The sequence below is a fragment of the Furipterus horrens genome, unplaced genomic scaffold (genome assembly GCF_987537825.1).
Source record: "Furipterus horrens unplaced genomic scaffold, mFurHor1.1.pri manual_scaffold_17, whole genome shotgun sequence".
Lineage (NCBI taxonomy): Eukaryota > Metazoa > Chordata > Mammalia > Chiroptera > Furipteridae > Furipterus > Furipterus horrens.
Genome location: NW_028327187.1, coordinates 87459952 through 87480521, shown reverse-complemented (window position 1 = coordinate 87480521; position 20570 = coordinate 87459952). Strand labels below are relative to the sequence as shown.

Sequence of the window (20570 nt, the reverse complement as noted above, 5' to 3'; positions counted from 1 at the left end):
TCAGAATTCAAGTAGCAAAAATGCTGAGGGGAACTGAAGTCATTTGAAACATCCTTTTGAGCATTTACCTCAAGCAGACCTTCAATTTATGAACCATACTAGCAATTGCCTGACCCACTCTTTGCTTTACTTCAGCACAATCATTTGCCAGTTGAGATCTTTTTCCCCACTTTTCATCTTTGCCATTTGCAAATGTCTAGATATCCCCTTCTTCAAGCCATATTGTGGCATCAATACTGATCCTTTCTTCTTCTGCCTTTTAATATTGGCTTGAGTTGAATATGATTGTCCTTCTTCCCTTCATTTTGCATTCTTCTAACTTGATCTCCAAGCAGAAGCATGAATAATTTTATCTTTTCACATATACTAAAGGGAAAATCAGCTCAGGATATTTTGCATATTCAGATATATATTTGTCGTACTTGTCTTCACTTCTGAAGTTATGATCACAACTATCAGAGAACAGTTAAATACTCATCTCTTTTTTATTTATTTTTTACTTGGAAATAGATTAAAATCATTGAAATGTGTATTTCATTTTTTATTAAAAATGTGAGTTTTCAATATTATAGTACAGGGGACAGTCTTGAAACTTTTTCTCAGCAGTAGAAGTGCTACAAGCCTCCAGATGAAAAATGAAAATCTCAGGAAGGTTGTGAAACAAGGACAGCATGAGATTCTGAAAGACACAATGACCCAGGAAGAGACTAGGCACCAAGAAGGCACTGAACCTGAGAGATGCTTTAATCTGATAGAAGTGGTAAGGATGGAGGCAGCAGAAACATTGCTCAGAGCATCCAGTTGGTGGCTGTCATCAGTACATCATGTGTTTTGTTTTAGACTTTTATACACATTTCAGACTGCCAAAGTGATCCATGTAAAAACAAACAACAACAACAACAAAAAAAAACCCAAAACACAGAGCCCCTGCCTGTAACTGTGTAGAGGAATACATCTTCCAAATGGCAGGAGGTATCATGATAGCATTTTTTTTTTAATGCTACACTGAAATATAGCTAGTGACAATGAGCCTCTGGCTTTTTCCTGCATCAATTTAATATTGCATACTGAAATGGTCAATATCACCAATGTGATTGGGAGCAAAGGGAAAGATGAAGCCTTTGGCTTTTCTATATGAAAAGACTTTAACCCTTAAATACACAAATAGATATTTGAGAGATAGCTTGTTTGTAATTATTATATGCAAATTTGTAAGGCAGGTTCTTATATCAGCCCCAAATGGCCATGTCTGCAGAGCTACATTTGATTATTTCAGAAAAATTCCTCAACTTTCTTTAGCATTATTATTGTGGGTAGCAGAGTTGATGTTAGTTTGGAGATCTTCACCACTACTTTATGGATGTAAGGAAGATGAGTTTTTCTAACAAGGTCAGATAATAGAAATATGGGCTACAGTCCCTGGGATCAAAGGCATCTAACTGAATATTCCTGTCCTAGTAAAAAACTTTAACAGAGAAAAACATGATAACTATGAGGTCATTTGCTCTGTGGTTAGGATAGCTGGGAGTTATAAGCAAGTTCTTTGGGAAGCTCCAGAACCTGAACTCCCACCCAGAGGATATATATAGTAGTCACTCTCTATATTGCGGTTCGCTTATTGTGGCCTCACTGTATCAAGGGATTTTTTAAAACATTATATTTAATTATTTATCATGAATTTTTCACTATATCGCGGGATTTTGTGGTACTGTATACGTATGTTGTTAAAGTTACATAGGTTTAAGAGTGTAGAATAAGTGTAAGTTTCCTACTTTGTGGGGGAGTCTAGAATGTAATACCTATGATAAGTGAGGGAATACTGTATATTATAGATACTTCACTGAATAGAAGTCTCCATGATTTAACCAAAGAGATCCCCATTACATGGGTTCAGAAACCAGTAGAGAATAAATGTTTATATGCTAGAAAAACTAGATAATCTCACTGGGGTAGAATGTAAATTTCTTGGAAACTAGTACTCATCTCAGATGCTGGGAATAAAGTAGTATGCCATGATTATTAGCTGTCTGACTCAATGATAGCCACACCTGGCTGTTATTTTTGGAAGCTAAAGTTGCCTATGCATATGGTTGATTTCTGTTTTTAATAATTGCTTATTCTGTTTCTTAAATAAATTCAACTACCTTCCTTGCTCAACTTGAGATAGCTTCCTCTTCACCTTCTTACTTGCCCCTCCTCAAAATTTCCTCTTCCTAGAGTCAGACAAGCAGATATTTACCTGGTGCGTCCAATAAAAATGGGCATCTCCTTCTCAATGTAAGTCTTGTCTACTTGTTGTCCCAGAAGCAGATTCCACCAATAATAACCTCAAATTTAATAGGGTACCTTTGAAATTCCCAAGGTTATTATTATGGAACACTACAAAACGAGGCTAAAAGTCTATAAAGCAAAGGCTATTTTCCCTGGTCTCAGCAGGGAAATGATTATATAGGTGATATAATAAATGCATTAGGATGTCTTTCATATATGAGAAACTCTTAACAAGAAATATAACAGATCAGGCGAGAAGATGGCAGGGGAGTAGGCAGCAGTGTTGTCTGCTTGCTCCCATCGCAGAAGGACTTGGAGTACCAACATGGAGTGGAGTGAGTGAGAGCAGATTTCAGATAGGGCGAACAGGGAAGCGAGTATGGGAACAGCATGAAAGAGGGCAGAAAGCTTGGCCCGAGCTCCCCAACAGGAGTTGCTGGGCTTCCCAGGCCGGCGCCTCTGCCACACTGCACCCAAAAGCAGCAGCTGCTGACTGTCACATTAATTGGAATCTGCTTGGAAACTTCCCCCTGCCATAGTTGCCATGACCAGCAAAGTCCCGGAGGGAGTCAGCAAGAAGGTTTGGTTGAAACAGCTGGAGGTGTGGGAAGACAGTGAACAGCCTGGACTGTGAGAAACTATATGAGCTGAGTCTAGGTGGGGACTCCCTTGGCTGGCAACCCTGCACCCCAAGCACTTGCACCAAGGCTCCACCAAACAAAAAAGCAGAACTGAGATGGTGAGAGGGGTCCATACGGGAAAGCTGTGGCATAACTGCAGACTCAGTAGGGACACTAGGCAGGTAAGTGGCACACATAGGCATCCAACAAGGCTCCATCAGGCAGGGACACAGGCCAGTGCTGTAGCTTGGAGGCAACACAGAGACATTTTTGGAGGAAAAATGGAGACAGGACCTGAGGCTGGGCAGGGACTACTGGCATGCGCACTGGCTCACCAGCAGAACAGCGTTGCTAGACAAGCCTGAGGAGGGCTGGAGGGTGCTGCAGGACCATGGGAGAGTGGACTCAACTAAGTGCGGCTCACAGCAGAAAGCTGAGGCAGGCCCACAAGTGAGAGAATAGCAACTTCACAATCCAGCTAGATCTCCTAACAGCCAGCCAGCCAGAAAAGATTTGAAACCCATGGAATTTTGACCAGGGGCAGATTCAGAAAAATAAGACAGCGCCCAAAGGTTGTACTGGGAAAAAACTCATTCTTTAACCTGTTTCCTACCTTCTCTCCCTCCTATTCTTCTTTAATTTTTTTTTATGTTTGTCTTCTTTGTTTATCCTCTCTCTCACACTAAATGTATAGCATATAACTGCTATATAAATCTAATACTATACACTTCCACTTTCTCACTTCATTCTGCATTCTTACCCCCCTTTTTCAACATACGATGTAAATATTACTTCTCACATAGCCTTGACTCTACTTGCTACTATTATTATTTTACCATCTTCCCTCTCAAAAATCATCTTCCTTTCATTTAAAACAACTCTTATCTATTGTTCCTATTGTATAATAGTTTAAACCTTTTTAGATTTATATTAATAGTGGCTCACTTGCTGCTGATAGTGTGATTGTGGGCGGGGGTTATTTTGGAGGGTGTGGGTTTCTTGCTTGGGTTGTGTGTATATGTTTTAACAGCATCCCCACAAAAGAAGTCAAGACAAGGTGGGCAGAGTGACTCTCAGTCAACTAGCCAGAGGGAAGAATCCACCACAGAGTAATGAAAATACAACCAGACAGCTTAAACAAATGGCCTAAAGGGCATCCAAGGGCACCAAGGTCAGGAGATCAAAGAAACTGCACCACTAAATCCCCCAGGTCTCCTATAAAGAATTTCATACTACTAAGGTGGGAAATCAAAGCAGACAAATCTAAGAAACAAAAACAAATAAGAAGCAACCAACATGGGGAGACACAGAAACAACCTCCCAATAAAAGGGAAAGAGGAATCCCCAGAAAGAGAGATAGATGAAACAGAAGTAAGCAAATTATCAGATATGGAATTTTTAAAAAAATGGTTATAAGGAAGCTCAATGAATTTGACAAACTCAGAGAAAACTACAATGAACTACAGGGGAACTACAAAGAACTCCAGGGAAGTTACAAGGAACTTACTGTGAACAAACCAGCATAAAAAAAGGACATAGAAACTATCAATAAGAACCAAAAAAAAAAAAAAAAAAAAGAAGAAGAAGAATACAATTTCTGAACTGAAGAACGCAGAAAAATCAATCAAAAGCAGGATAAACGAAGTAGAGGCTCAGATCAGTGAGTTAGAGAAAAATATAGAAAAAAATTCCCAGACAATACAACAAAATGAAAAAAAGACTGAAAAAGAATTAAGAGGGTGTAAGAGAACTGCTGGACAACATAAAATGAAAAAATATTTGTATCATAGGGACACAAGAAGGTGAAGAAGAGGAGAATGGGGTAGAAAACCTGATGGAAAGAGTAATGACAGAAAATTTTCCCAACTTGATGAGAGAAAAAGTTATGCAAGTCCAGGAAGCACAGAGGGTCCCAATGAAGATGAACCCAAAAAGGCCCACTCAAGACACATCATAATTAAAATGGCAACATTGAGACAAGGAGAGAATGCTAAAAGCAGCAAGAAGAAAAACAGAAAATAACCTACAAGGGAGCTCTGATAAGGTTATCAACTGATTTATCAACAGAAACACTACAAGCCAGAAGGGAATGGCAAAATATATTTCAAGCAATAAAGAACAAAGGCCCATTGTCCTTTATAAGATTACAAAGGGTTTTAATATCTGAGAGGGAGGGATTGTTATTTTTTATCGTTAACATAATTAATTAATCACATATTTACTAAAAAAAGAGAGAGAGAGAGAAGAAGAAGAAGAATATATGAAAGGGTGAAGCGGGAAAGCTTGTATTTATGAACCATGGGTATGGACTTGGGGGGGGATTGCTGTGGGAGGGAGATGCTGGGTGGAGGGGAGAAAGGGGTAGAAGGTTGTAATTACTGTAACAATATAATCAATAAAATACATTTTTAAAAAAAGAAAAAAAGTCATGTGGGTATGATTAAAGCATGATGACTAATTAATAATACTGTACTGCATATTCAAAAGTTTCTGAGAGTATATATTAAAATAACTCATCACAAAAAAACAAAACAAAAGAAAACAAAGGCCTACAACCAAGACTACTCTACCCAGCAAGGCTCTCATTCAAAACAGAAGGTGAAATAAGGAGTTTCTCAGACAAAGAAAGACTAAAAGAATACATCCCCACCAAACCAGCATTGCAAGAGATGCTGAAGGGAATATTCTAAGAAAAAGGAAGAGAAAAAACAAAAAAAGAAAGAGTAGAAGAACAGAGATACAAAGGGAAATGAATAAATACATGTCAATAATAACCTTAAATGTAAATGGATTAAGTGCTCCAATTAAAAGACATAGCGTAACAGAATGGATAAGAAAACAGGACCCACATATTTGCTGTCTACAAGAAACACACCTCAAAACAAAAGATTTACATAGACTGAAAGTAAAGGGATATAAAAAAATATTCCAAGCAAATGGACCTGAAAAAAAAGCTGGGGTAGCAGTCCTCATATCAGACAAAACGGATTTCAAAGCAAGGGCAATAAAAAGAGACAAAGAAGGACATTTCATAATACTTAAAGGAACGATCCATCAAGAAGATATAACACTGATAAACATATATGCACCCAACATAGGAGCACCCAAATACATAAAGCAAATACTAGAAGACCACAAGAAGGATATTAACAACAACACACTCATAGTAGGGCACTTCAACACTCCATTATCAACAATAGACATCATCCAAGCAAAGAAACACCAAGGATATACAGGCATTGAACAACACACTAAACCACATGGACTTAACTGATATATATAGAACTTTTCACCCCAAAGAAGCAAAATATACATTTTTTTCAAAGGCACTTGGGACATTTTCAAACATAGACCACATAATAGGACACAAAACAAGCCTCAACAAATTCAAGAAAATTGAAATCATATCAAGCATCCTTTCAGACCACAATGCCTTGAAACTAAAAATCAAACTCAGGGAAAAAAATCAAAGACACCCAAACTCATGGAGAATGAATAACACGCTATTAAATAATGAACAGGTTAACAATGACATGAAAGAGGAAATCAAGAAATTTCTAGAGAATAATGACAATGAACACACAACAGCCCCAAACCTATGGGACACAGCAAAAGCAGTCCTAAGAGGGAAGTTCATAGCAATACAGGCATATCTGAAAAGACTAGAAGAATCTCAAATAAAAAGTCTAACCCTAAAGCTACAAGAACTAGAACAACAACAACAAACAAAGCCTAGGGCAAGAAGAAGAAAGGAAATCATCAAGATCAGAGAAGAATTAAATGACATAGAAACTAAACGAACAATCCAAAAAATCAACAAAAGTAGGAGCTGGTTCTTTGAAAAAATAAACAAAATCGACAAGCCTCTAGCCAGGCTCATCAAGAAAAAAAGAGAGAAGACCCAAATAAACAAAATCAGAAATGAAAGAGGAGAAATCATGACTGAGACCTTAGAAATACAAACAATTATAAGAAATTACTACAAACAACTATATGGCAAGAAATTTGACAACCTAGAAGAAATGGACAGATTTCTAGAAACATATAACCTTCCCAAACTGAATCAAGAAGAAGTAGAAAGTCTCAACAGACCAATAACAAAGAGGGAAATTGAAACAGTAATCAAAAATCTCCCTCCACACAAAAGCCCGGGACCGGATGGCTTCACAGGCGAATTTTACAAAACATTTAGGGAAGAACTAACTCCTACCCTCCTCAAACTATTCCGAAAAATCCAAGAAAAGGGAAAATTCCCAAACCTTTCTATGAAGCCAGTATTACCCTAATCCCAAAACCAAGTCAAGACACAACAAAGAAAGAAAACTACAGGCCAATATCGCTAATGAACATAGATGCTAAAATCCTCAATAAAATTTTGGCAAACAGGATCCAACAATACATTCAAAAGATCATACATCACGATCAAGTGGGATTCATCCCAGGGATGCAAGGATGGTTTAATATTTGCAAATCAATAAATATAATACATCACCTAAACAAAATGAAAGACAAAAATCACATGATCATATCTATAGATGCAGAAAAAGCATTTGATAAAGTACAACACCCATTTATGATGAAAACACTCAGCAAAATGGGAATAAAGGGAGCATACCTTAACATAATTAAGGCTATATATGAGAAGCCTGAAGCCAACATCATACTCAATGGACAAAAACTGAAAGCATTCCCCCTGAAATCAGGAACTAGACAAGGCTGTCCACACTCCCCACTTCTATTCAACATAGTGTTGGAAGTCCTAGCCACAGCAATGAGACAAGACAAACAAATAAAAGGCATCCAAATTGGGAAAGAAGAAGTAAAACTATCACTATTTGCAGACATGTATACCTAGAAAACCCTATAAACTCCACTAAAAGACTACTCGATATAATAAGTGAATTTGGCAAAATAGCAGGGTACAAAATAAATATACAGAAATCTAAGGCATTTCTATACACCAACAATAAAATATCAGAGACAGAGGCAAAAAAGAAAATACCATTTACTATAGCAACAAGAAAAATAAAGTACCTAGGAATAAACTTAACCAAAGAGATAAAAGACCTGTACACTGAAAATTATGCAACATTGAAGAAAGAAATTAAGGAAGATACAAATAAATGGAGGCAAATACCATGTTCTTGGATGGGAAGAATCAACATCATCAAAATGGCCATACTATCCAAAGCAATTTATAGATTCAATGCAATCCCTATTAAAATACCAATGACATATTTCACAGACCTAGAACAAATACTCCAAAAATTCATATGGAACCAAAAAGGACCCCAAATAGCAAAAGCAATCTTGAAACAGAAGAACACAGCAGGAGGAATCACGATACCAGACATCAAACAATACTACAAAGCCACTGTGATCAAAACAATCTGGTACTGGCATAAGAACAGACATATAGATCAGTGGAACAGAATAGAGAGCCCCTAAATAAACCCAGGCCTCTATGGTCAACTAATCTTTGATAAAGGGGGAAGGAACATAAAATGGAGTGAGAAGAGCCTCTTTAACAAATGGTGCTGGGAGAACTGGACAGGGACGTGCAAAAAAATGAAACTGGACCAATAACTTACACCACACAGGAGAATAAACTCAAAATGAATTAAATACTTAAATGTAAGCCGTGATACCATAAAAGTTCTAGAGGAAAACATAGGCAGGAAAATTAAAGATATCCCACGTAACAATATCCTCATGGATATATCTCGTAAGGCAAGAAAAATAAAGGAACAAATAAACAAATGGGACTACATCAAACTAAAAGTTTTCTGCTCAGCAAAAGAAAACATCAGCAAGATAAAAAGGAAACCAACCATATGGGAAAACATATTTGCCAATGATATCACAGACAGGGGACTCATCTCCAAAATATATAAAGAGCTTATATGACTCAACATCAAGAAAACAGACAACCCAATTAAAAAATGGGCAAAGGACCTTAACAAACACTTCTCTGAAGAGGACATACAGAAGGTCCATAGACACATGAAAAAATGCTCAACATAATTGGCCATCAGAGAGATGCAAGTAAAAACCACAATGAGATACCACTTTACACCTGTCAGAATGGCCATCATCAACAAATCAACAAGCAACAAATGTTGGCGAGGATGTGGAGAAAAGGGAACCCTAGTGCACTGTTGGTGGGAATGCAGACTAGTGCAACCACTATGGAAAACAGTATGGAATTACCTCAAAAAACTAAAAATGGAAATGCCTTTTGAACCAGCAATTCCACTGATAGGATTATACTCGAAAAATCCTAAAATCCTAATTCAAGAGAACTTATGCACCCCTATGTTCATAGCAACCCTGTTTATAATGGCTAAGAACTGGAAACAGCCTACGTGCCCATCTGTAGATGAGTGGATCAAAAAACTGTGGTACATTTACACAATGGAATACTATGTAGCAAAAAGAAAGGAGGAACTCCTGCCATTTGCGACAACATGGATGGAACTAGAGAGAATTATGCTTAGTGAAATAAGCCAGGGAAAGAAAGCAAAATACCATATGATATCACCTAATACAGGAAACTAAAGAGCAACATAAACAAACGAACTAAATAGGCAAAGACTAGAATAGTAGTCAGTAGGGGGGAGAGGGGAGGGAGATTAGGGAGATAAGTAAGGGAAGGGTCTCGTCAAGAAACGTGTATGGAAGACTCATGGACATAGACAATGGGGAGGGATATGATTGTGAGAGAAGGGATGGGCTGGATGGGGGGAGCAATGGGAGAAAAATGGGACAACTGTAATTGAAAAACCAAAAAATAAAAGAAAAAAAAAGTTATAAAGGAATTAAGGTGGGAACAAACAAACAAACAAAAAAAGAAACTGATAGGACTGAACAGAAAAGATAGAAATTATGGTGCAGGGCATGTGTATAGAAAATTATTAGTTTTTTAAAAAATTATTTCATGGGTTTGTGTGTATCTGTGTGAGACAGAGAAAGAAGAGGAAAACAGAGGAGAACAGAGGACTTGACTATGATGCAAATGATGCAAAATGTATTTCTTATTGTGTATTGGAGGAAAGAAATAAAAAAAATTAATTTGAATAATAAAATTTGGGAATAATTGAAAAAAAAAAGAAAAAGAGAGAGGGAAAAAAAACGCAGATACAAAGGGAAATAAATAAATACCTATCAATAATAACCTTAAATGTCAATGGATTAAATGCTCCAGTCAAAAGACATAGGGTAGAGGAATGGATACGTAAATATGACCCACATATATGCTGTCTAAAAAAAACATACCTCAAAACAAAAGATATACATAGATTGAAAGTGAATGCATGGAAAAAAGTAATCCAAGCTAATGGACATGAAAAAAAAAAAGCTGGAATAGCAATAGTTATATCAGACAAAATAGATTTCACAGCAAAGGCCATAAAAATAGACAAAGAAGGGCATTTCATAATACTTGATGGAACAATCCATCAAGAAGATATCACCCTGGTAAACATATATGCACCCAATATATGAGCACACAAATATATAAGGAAAATACTAGAAGACTACAAGAAAAATATCAACAGCAACACACCCATAGTAGGGAACTTTTAACACCCCATTATCAACAATAGACAGATCTTTGAAGCAAAGAAACACCACGGATATTGAGGCATTGAACAACACACTAGTTCAAATGGATTTAACTAATATATATATAAATTTTCACCCCAAAGCAGAAAATATACATTCTTTTCAAATGCACATGGGCCATTTTCAAAGATATACTATATGGTAGGACACAAAACAAGCCTCAACAAATTCAAGAAAATTGAGAGTATATCAACCATCTTCTCAGACCAAAATTCCTTGAAACTAGAAATCAACTTTAAGGAAAAAATCAAAAACATTCAAACTCTTGGAGAATGAATAACATGATATTAAATAATGACTGGGTTAACAATGACATCAAGGAAGAAATCAAGAAGTTTCTGGAAACTAATGATAATGAACACACAACAGCCCAAAAACTATGGGACACAGAAAAGCAGTCGTGACAGGAAAGTTCATAGCAATACAGGCCTACCTAAAAAGAATAGAAGAATCTCAAATAAAAAATCTAACCTGACAGCAACAAGAACTAAAACAACAACAACAACAAACAAAGCCCAGGGCAAGTAGAAGGAAGTAAATCATCAAGATCAGAGCAGAATTAAATGATATAGACACTAAACATCAGTTCAAAAGATCAACAAGAGTAGGAGCTGGTTCTTTGAAATGATAAACAAAATCAACAAGCCTTTAGTAGCCTCATCAAGAGAAAAAGTAGAAGACCCAAATAAAGAAAAATCAGAAATGAAAGAGGAGAAATCACGACCAATATCACAGATATACAAAAGATTGTAAGAAATTTCTATGGACAACTGTATGGCAAGAAACCTGACAACCTAGATGAAATGGACAAATTTCTAGAAACATATAATCTCCCAAAACTGAATAAAAAAGTAGACAGATTGAACAGACCAATAACAAAAAGTGAAATTAAAATAGTAATCAAAAAACTCCTGACACACAAAAGTCCTACACTGGATGGGTTCACAGGCGAATTTTACAAAACATTTAGGGAAGAACTAAGGCTAACCCTTCTCAAACTACTCCAAAAAATTCCAAGAAGAGAGACAACTCTCAATCTCTTTCTACAAAGTCAGTATTACCCTAATTCCAAAACCAGGTCAAGACACAACAAAGAAAGAAAACCACAAACCAATATCACTGATGAACATAAATGCTAAAATCCTCAACAAAATATTGGCAAACAGGATCCAGCAACACATGAAAAAGATCATCCACCACAAGCAAGTGGGATTCATCCTAGGGATGCAAGGGTGGTTTAATATTTGCAAATCAATAAATGTAATACAGCACCTAAACTAAATGAAAGACAAAAACCACATGATCATATCAATAGATGCAGAAAAAGCATTTGATAAAATACAACACCCATTTATGATGAAAACACTTAGTAAAATGGGAATAAAGGGGGCCTACCTCAACATAATAAAGGCTATATATGAGAAACCTGAAGCCAACATCATATTCAATGGACAAAAACTGAAAGCATTCCCCCTGAGATCAGGAACAAGACAAGGATATCCACTCTCCAGACTCCTATTCAACATAGTGTTGGAAGTCCTAGCCACAGCAATCAGACAAGAAAAAGAAATAAAAGGCATCCAAATCGAGAAAGAGGAACTAAAACTGTCATTATTTGCAGATGACATGACAGTATACATAGAAAACCCTGTTGAGGGAGAGAAGGGGGATAAGTAAGGTAAGGGTTTAGTCAAGAACCTGTATAAATGACTCATGGACATGGACAACGGGGAGGGATATGATTGCGGGAGAGGGGATGGGCTGGGTGGGTGAGAAAAATGGGGAAAATGGGACAACTGTAATTGAAAAACCAAAAATAAAAAAAAAATAAAAAAGAACACCCTGTAAACTCCACTAAAGAACTACTCGATATAATAAGTGAATTTGGCAAAATAGCAGGGTACAAAGTCAATATTAAGAAATCAAAGGCATTTCTGTACACCAACAATAAAATATCAGAGATAGAGACTAAAAATAATCCCATTTACTATAGCAACAAGAAAAATAAAGTATCTACGAATAAGCTTAACCAAAGAGGTTGAAGACCTGTACTCAGAAAACTACATAACACTGAAGAAACAAATTAATGAAGATACAAATAAATGAAAGCATATACCATGTTCATGGATGGGAAGAACCAAATCATTAAAATATTCATACTACTCAAAGAATTTACAGATTCAACGCAATCCTTATTAAAATGCCAGTAACATATTTCACAGACCTAGAACAAATACTTCAAAAATTTATATGGAACCAAAAAAGACGTCAAATAGCCAAAGCAATCTTGAGACAGGAGACCATAGCAGGAGGAATCACCATACCTGACTTCAAACTATACTACAAATCCCCTGTGATCAAGACAGTCTGGTACTGCATAAGAACAGAAATATAGATCAATGAAACAGAATAGAGAGCCCAGAAATACACGCAGGTCTGTATGGTTAACTAATATTTGACAAAGGAGGAAGGAACATAAAATGGAGTGAGAAGAGCCTCTTCAACAAATGGTGCTGGGAGAACTGGACAGGGACATTCCAAAAAAATGAAATTAAATCAAAAAGTTACACCACACACCAGAATAAACTCAAGATGGATCAAAGACTTAAATGTAAGCCATGACACCATAAAAGTCCTCGAGAAAAACATAGGCAGGAAAACTTCATATATCCCACATAGCAATATTTTCACTGATACATCTCTTAAGGCAAGGGAAATGAAGGAAAGAATGAACAAATGGGGCTACATGAAACTAAAGACTTTCTGCTCAGCAAAAGAAAACTTCAGCAAGATGAAAAGGGAACCAACCATATGGGGAAGAAAAAAAAAAAAGAAGGTCCATAGACACATGGAAAAATGTTCAACATCATTAGCCATCAGAGAGTTGCAAATAAATAAATAAATAAATAAATAAATAAATAAATAAACAGACAAACACACAAAAAAAGAACTTATGCACCATTATGTTCATAGTAGCACTGTTTAAAATAGCCAAGTGTTTGAAACAGCCTAAGTGCGCATCTGTAGATGTGTGGATTCAAAAACTATCATACATTTACACAATGGAATACTATGCAGCAGAAAGAAAGACGGAACTCCTGCCATTTGCAAGAATATGGATGGAACTAGAGAGAATTATGCTTAGCAAAATAAGCCAGGCAATGAAAGAAAAATACCATATGATATCACCTGATACAGGAGACTAATGAACAACACAAACAAATGAACTAAATTTAACGAAGACCCGAATAACACAGTATCATGGGGGAGGGGGGTGGGAGAGAAGGGGCTAAATAGGGGAAGGATCTAGTCAAAGGATATGTATAAATGACACTTGGATATGGACAACGGAATTGGGAATGACTGTGGGAGAAGGGGTGGGCTGTGTGGGTGGCATATCAGTGGGGGAAAAATGGGACAACTGTAATAGAAAAACAATTTAGAAAAAGGAAAACAAAAAGAAAAAGAAATATAACAGACCAATGGGAGACCTGGCCAAATAAAAACAAAACTAGTTGGCCCCACTTTGAAAAGAAGGAGATTTGTTCTGGGGGATAGACACTGCTTTAGTGTCAATCAAGTGCAGAATTTAAGAGGTAGCCAACCAATGGTCCATCAAACCCAAGGTCTGGTACATGCCCAAGCTGATTATACTGACCAGATCATTTCCTAGGCTCAGGGTCAGATCAGGATACCAAAACTCCTTCTTCTAAGGTAGCCCCAATCCTGCAAGCTTCCCTTGGTAGGTGAGCAAATTAGAGTTGAAGGAAGGTTGCAGGTTTAGGAGTCAGTGTTTTCTCTCCCATTACAGGGCCCATTCATTGATCCATTGGATCACATTAAACCAACCTCTCAGATTCCATGGTTCTGATGAAGATAGTACAGCTTTGCAACTCAGCTGTCCTTGAAAAGACTGGGACTGCAGAGAATCCACTAGGTCAGGAAAAATAAAAATGTATTAGTAAGAATCATCTTGACCAGAGGGGAGGAGGAAAAGGGGAGAAAGAAAGAGAAGGGTCAAGTCAAAGAACTAGTATGAATGACCCATGGACATGGACGATTAAATGGGGATGGACTGTGGAAGAGTGGGGAGAGTTCGGTGGAGCAGGGGAGAGCAAAGGGGGTAAAATATAATAGAAAAACAATTAAAAAATAATCTTGTATGTTTGCTTAAAATAATAAATACATTCTCAAATGAACAAACATTAGGCCCATTATTTCAAGCAGTAATTGTGTTGATGCTGTAATGCCCACCTTGCTACCATGCCAGACTACTTCTCATTAAGTCTATCTATTTGTCCAACTGTTTTGTTCAGTTATAACTAAATATAGAAACACAGAATTCAAAATTCATACGGAACAGAAATGCAAATTCTTCAGGTCCCAGCTTACTAGGAAGGGGAAACATAAGGCAGACACACAGCTTTAGTCATGAAATCTGGTAATTCATAAAGAAACTACAGACTTTTTCACCCTAAGACATGTGCTCCATGTACATACATGCGCTCCATGCACATACATGAATGAGCAATGGCACTGGGCTAGTTATTAAGCCCAGGAAAAGGTGCATGAAGGTGTGAGAGGCAGTAACCAAACCCAATGGGCTTCCCAGCCTCTAAATATGTAGATTTGAGAACGGCTGGAGGTCAGCTACATTCACCTCCCTACACATATTTCCCACTTACTTCCACAGAACAGAAAATGGGATCCTTCAGCCAGCCATATTGATATTGAGGGGATATGGTCTACAGGTAGGCTGCCACACTGTGGTGCCCCAGGTTCAGAAAACTTTTGCCCCTACTGCTAGGAACCACCCTGGCCCAGGAGTAGACATTGACCAGCAGGACCCTATATTATATTTTTCATTCCCATATTTATTTGTTCTCTCTGAGCAGTGTGACTGAATAAACCTGTCTAGTTCTATGTGATGGTCTATTAAAGAGAATTAGCAGATTTGTGGACCAAGGCTTGGTCCAGAAGAAAATATAAGCCATCTGTTGATGAGGAGCCCCTGCTAGAGTGAACAATGCCTCACAAGACCACCCCTGTAAAACAGACTTCTGTTTTACCTTACTGACTTTACTGAGCCTGTGGCTATTAACCTCATCAGTAGTACCTCAAGATCCAGCAATTATTTTCCAAGCTGTGTCACCAGGCATTTCCACATGTCCCATAGTGCCTTCCTCTTTATATTCATTTTATAAGTATTCTGTCTCTACAAATATTTTAAACACAGAGAAAATCAAGTACAGAATTCAAGAAGGAGTTGTTCCTAAGTCTTAAATACCTGTACAACTGGCCTAATTCCCAGGAACTAGCCCATAGCAAAAGTAGACTTCCTTTTGGAAGCCAGATAGACTATGTTTTCTGACACTAAATTACAGCAGGGGTTGTTCCAGGACTTAACTAATGACAAGTTTGACCTCTGCTATGTTACCAAGATCAGAGTGTTGTCGCCCATTATTTAATTTCTCTTGATCGTTCACATCTGAAGGTCACAGGCCTTCACTAAACTGTACCTCTGGGAAATTCCTAGCCTTTCCAGACTTCAGTAAGGGCTTCTAGCTGCTACTGAAGCTAGAGAAAACAATCTGGCTTAGATAATGAATGGATGACCACCCACAGCAAGGATAAAATTCAAGGATGTGGATATAATTAGGGAAATATACCTGGGCATTATCTCCTTGGGATCTTGCTTCAGATAAAATCAATAGCTTCAAGAGGCATGTGCTCACCTTTTCCTCCTCATACACCTGGAATATACAGATCCCTGATGATTATACCTGACATAATAGGTAACTTTTGAGAAACTCCTGTGGCACCTGAATTTGGCTTAGAACAACATGTAGAAACTTGAAGAACTTTCACTCTTCCAAGTTTTGAGCATCTCTGGGCTTTGTATTGATTTTCCCATGGCTGTTGTGGCAGTACCCTGGAGGACGTCTTCAAAGAAATAGCATACTTCAGACTTAACATGGGTAACACATTTACTCCAGCCACTACCACCTTGCTTAGTAAAATATAACTTGTGGACTTAACCACTTCATTTCTAGCCCAAGCCATATTTTGAGGATAAGCTCAAGGTTCTTCAAGTCTGCACGAGAATTCACCCCCACCCCCACACCACTACTCTCAGGTATCTAAGGTAGATTAGTGGAGTATTAAAAACACCCATGTCATTTTATTTCCCACAAATAACATGAATTTAGTGCCTACTCTACTTTCGTGAGCAATAGCTCACACTAAAAACAGTTCCACACCAGGGACCCTCAGTAACTGCACATGCTCATGTAGGTTTTCTCTGCCTTCCCTCCTCCCACCCTGGAAACTGGAACCTGCCTCCAACTCCGCATCTTCTCTGCAGGTAGTGATGCTGTGTGAATGCTGGCTGTGTGTTACAGTGTTCTTCAGAATGCAGGAGGAGAGCAACCTGGGAGTTAAGGAGTGGGACTTGGTGTCAGGAGCCAGGATGGTGGCAGCGGCCAGACTTCTTGAGGAGAGAGTTCACAGAAATAGCCCTTTGGAGAGCTGGCTGTGGGGTCCAGACAGCTAGCTGCAGCCACAGCTCCCTCAAATCAAGAAACCTGCCATTCGGACTTCTGGCCAAGATGGAGGCCTAGACAGAACTTGCTGGGTCTCCCTCCACATCTAAGAAGGAATACAAATACCTCAAAACTAGAGACAACCAGTAGTTCCAGAAAGTCAAGATGCATCGAAGTCCAACAAAGACAGAAAGAAGAAATACTCATCCATACAGATAGGAGGGGTGGAGCCAGGGTGGAGAGAACGTGGTGTGGCAGCAGCAGCAGCAGCAGCAGGCTGGCAGAAAGTGCAGTCAAATGTTTTAAAAAGTGGGGAGGGACACTTGAGAAGCATTCCCAGCTCCTGACCAGACCACACAGCTCACGGTCCCAATGCTGGAGAAAATCAAGCCTCATTGCTTCTGACTGTGCAAACCAGTGGGGGTTGGAGCAGAGGAAGAAACTGCTGGTCTTTCAGCAGAGTTTTCTTGTTTAAAAGGTCCCCATGATCATAGAACATCCACAGACCCACCCAATCCGGGAACGACAGCCAGGGCAACAGCTAGAGAGGTGCCAGTCCCATACAAAAGTGGGAGAAGTGCCTAGAAAAGGGGCAAGTGCAGAGCAAGCAGCATTGTTCCCTCTCGGATGCCTCCCCCACATACAGCACCACAACATGGTGAATGGGTTGCCCTGTACTGACAAATACCTAAGGCTATGCCCCTTACAATGTAACAGGAGCTCTACCTAAGACACAGAGGAAAACAGACACAGAGACTGCCAAGAGGAGGAGACAGAGAAGTATGGCCCAAAAGGGAGAATGGATCAAGGTTCCAGTGGGAGAACTAAGCAATGAGGAGATAGCCAACCTAATGGATGAGGAGATAGCCAACCTAACAGATGCAGAATTCAAAACACTAGTGATAAAGATGCTCACAGGCTTGACAGATATGCTTGAGTATGGAAAACGCACAAGGAAGAAATGAAGGAAGGCTATGCTAAGTAAAACAAAGGAAAATCCACACAAAACCAATGGTGAAGAGAAGGAAACCTGGGTTCGAATGAATGATTTGGAATACAAGGAAGAAAAAACTGTCAACCAGTACAGAATGAGGAAACAAGAAATGAAAAAAATGAGCAGAGGCTTAGGAATCTCTGGGACAAATTTAAACGTGTCAACATCCGAATCATGGGGGTGCCAGGAGAAGAGGAAGAGCAAGAAATGGAAAGCTTATGTGGAAAAATGATGAAGGAAAACTTCCCAAATTTGGTGAAGGAAATAGACGTACAACTCCAGGAAGCACAGAGAGTCCCAAATAAGCTAGATCCAAAGAGGACCACAGCAAGATACATCATAATTAAAATGCCAAAGGTTCAAGATAAAGAGAGAATCTTAAAAGCAGCAAGAGAAAAGCAGAGAGTTACCTACAAAGGGGTGCCTATAAGACTTTCAACTGATTTCTCAAAGGAAACTTTGCAGGTAAGAAGGGACTGGCAAGAAGTATTCAATGTGTTGAAAAGCAAAGACCTACAACCAAGATTACTCTATCCAGCAAAGCTATCATTTAGAATGGAAGGGCAGATTAAGGGCTTCCCAGACTAGGTAAAGTTAAAAGAGTTAATTATCACCAAGCCATTATTATATGAAATGTTAAAGGGACTTATTTAAGAAAAAGAAGATCAAAACTATGAACACTAAAATGACAACAAACTCACAACTATCAGCAACTGAATCTAAAAAAATAAAAACAAAATCCAACTAAGCAAACCAGAATAGGAACAGAATCATAGGTATGGGGATCATTTGGAGGGTTATCAGCTGGGAGGGGGAAGGGGGAGAAATGGGGAAATGGTGCAGGGATTAAGAAGCATAATTTGTTGGTACAAAATAGACAGGAGGAAGTTAAGAATAATATAGGAAATGGTGAAGCCAACGAACTTATATTCATGACCCATGGACACGAACTAAGGGGGGTGGGATTTCAGAGGGAAGGGGTACTGGTCAGAGGGGAGCAAAGGGGAAAAAAACTGGGACTAGTGAAACAACATCATCAATAAAATATACTTAAAAATAAATAAAGAAACCTGTCATCTACCAGTGGGACCCAGGCAATTCTGGAGATAAACCTCATATGCAAACTTATGAAACTGATTTGAATAAATGTGTTCCTATGGTCTTTTATACTTTAATCAAGATTAAGAATGAAGTTTATTCTACCTTGACCTTCTGAAGATCATACAGGGAACGTATCTGTGCCTCTTGTGCAATGAATATCAATGGAGTCAACACAGGCCTCAACAAAGTCAACTAAAAATGTACCCTCTTCTGCAAATGTGTGTTATAAAGGATCTTGTTCTGATTTGAGCAACTTCTATGTTCAGTAGAAATCCATTGAGACTTATTTGAAGAAGGATGAATCCCAGGAAGGCAAGCAGCATCTGCAGTCCATATAAGATTGGGAGAGATTGGATGGGCTGTATGAGTGCATTCTCTTTGTCTGTTACAGCACCAGCTGCCCCAGCTACTAGTGGAATGGAGACAAATATTTGGGACCTGCGGTTCTTATGCAGGCCTATTGCTGGATGATCAGTTCCAGAGATGACTTCATGGAGGGGTGCCTGGCCAAACTGCAGGACACCATCTCTTTATATTGCTGCCACATCATCATGAACCTGTCCCCAGGGGCTGAATCCAGGAAAAGCTATTGCCAAAATCAAGAAAATGATGGCAACCTACAAGAAGAAGAAAGCATGAGTTTAACTGTTTTCATGATGAATGTGACTTGTAACTAGCTCAGTGGACATAATTTATGTCTAATTTGAACTCTTTCAAAGGTCATTATTTTCTAATTTATTAACAACAACAAAACACTTCCACACCATTTACAGCTTCTATCCCTCTAGTATATATATACCAATACTATAGAACCTAGAAGTCCCCAGCCTTTTCATTTAGCCTTCTCATATCAACATACTCTGTTGCTCAATATTTCATGGGGTTTTTTGGACTAGTTACCCTTGTGAACAGAGTGGATTATCTTCCATCTGATTTGGAAACTTGATGCTTTTACTGGCTACTTTCCTTTAAGATTTCTTACATCTAAGTTTGACACAGCATGAACACTGCTGCTTATACTAGTCCAGGCCTCCTATTCCAACATTATCTGGCTCTCTTGTGGAGCTCCTCTGGCCTACCAGTCACTCTCAGCTTCATATACAACCAGCTTTCCCACACCCTCACTGTTCTCCCGCCAAATAGTCCTCTTCTATTCCTAGGGGTCCCCAACTGGTTTTAGGCTCCATATGCTATCACAACATAGCTGCAGCTGAGTAGAGCCCTTGTTTTGATTTAAAACTACTGATAGTTAATGTTACCTATAGGTGCCTGAAAGAGTAGCCCTATGTGATGCCCACAGAGATTCAAATGGAGCTGTAGCCACATGGAGCCCTAGTAGGTAAAAAGTACTCATGCAGCTGGGCAAAACTTTGCAAAGCAAAGCCTGTCTCACAGACCCAGGGGACCTCTGAAAACCAA

General features: G+C 38.5%; 1 pseudogene; it reads left to right on the top strand.

Moving 5' to 3' along the window:
- The first annotated feature begins 691 nt into the window (after positions 1-691).
- Positions 692-19790, top strand: LOC149991543 (succinate dehydrogenase [ubiquinone] iron-sulfur subunit, mitochondrial pseudogene; annotated as a pseudogene).
- The last annotated feature ends 780 nt before the right edge of the window (positions 19791-20570 follow it).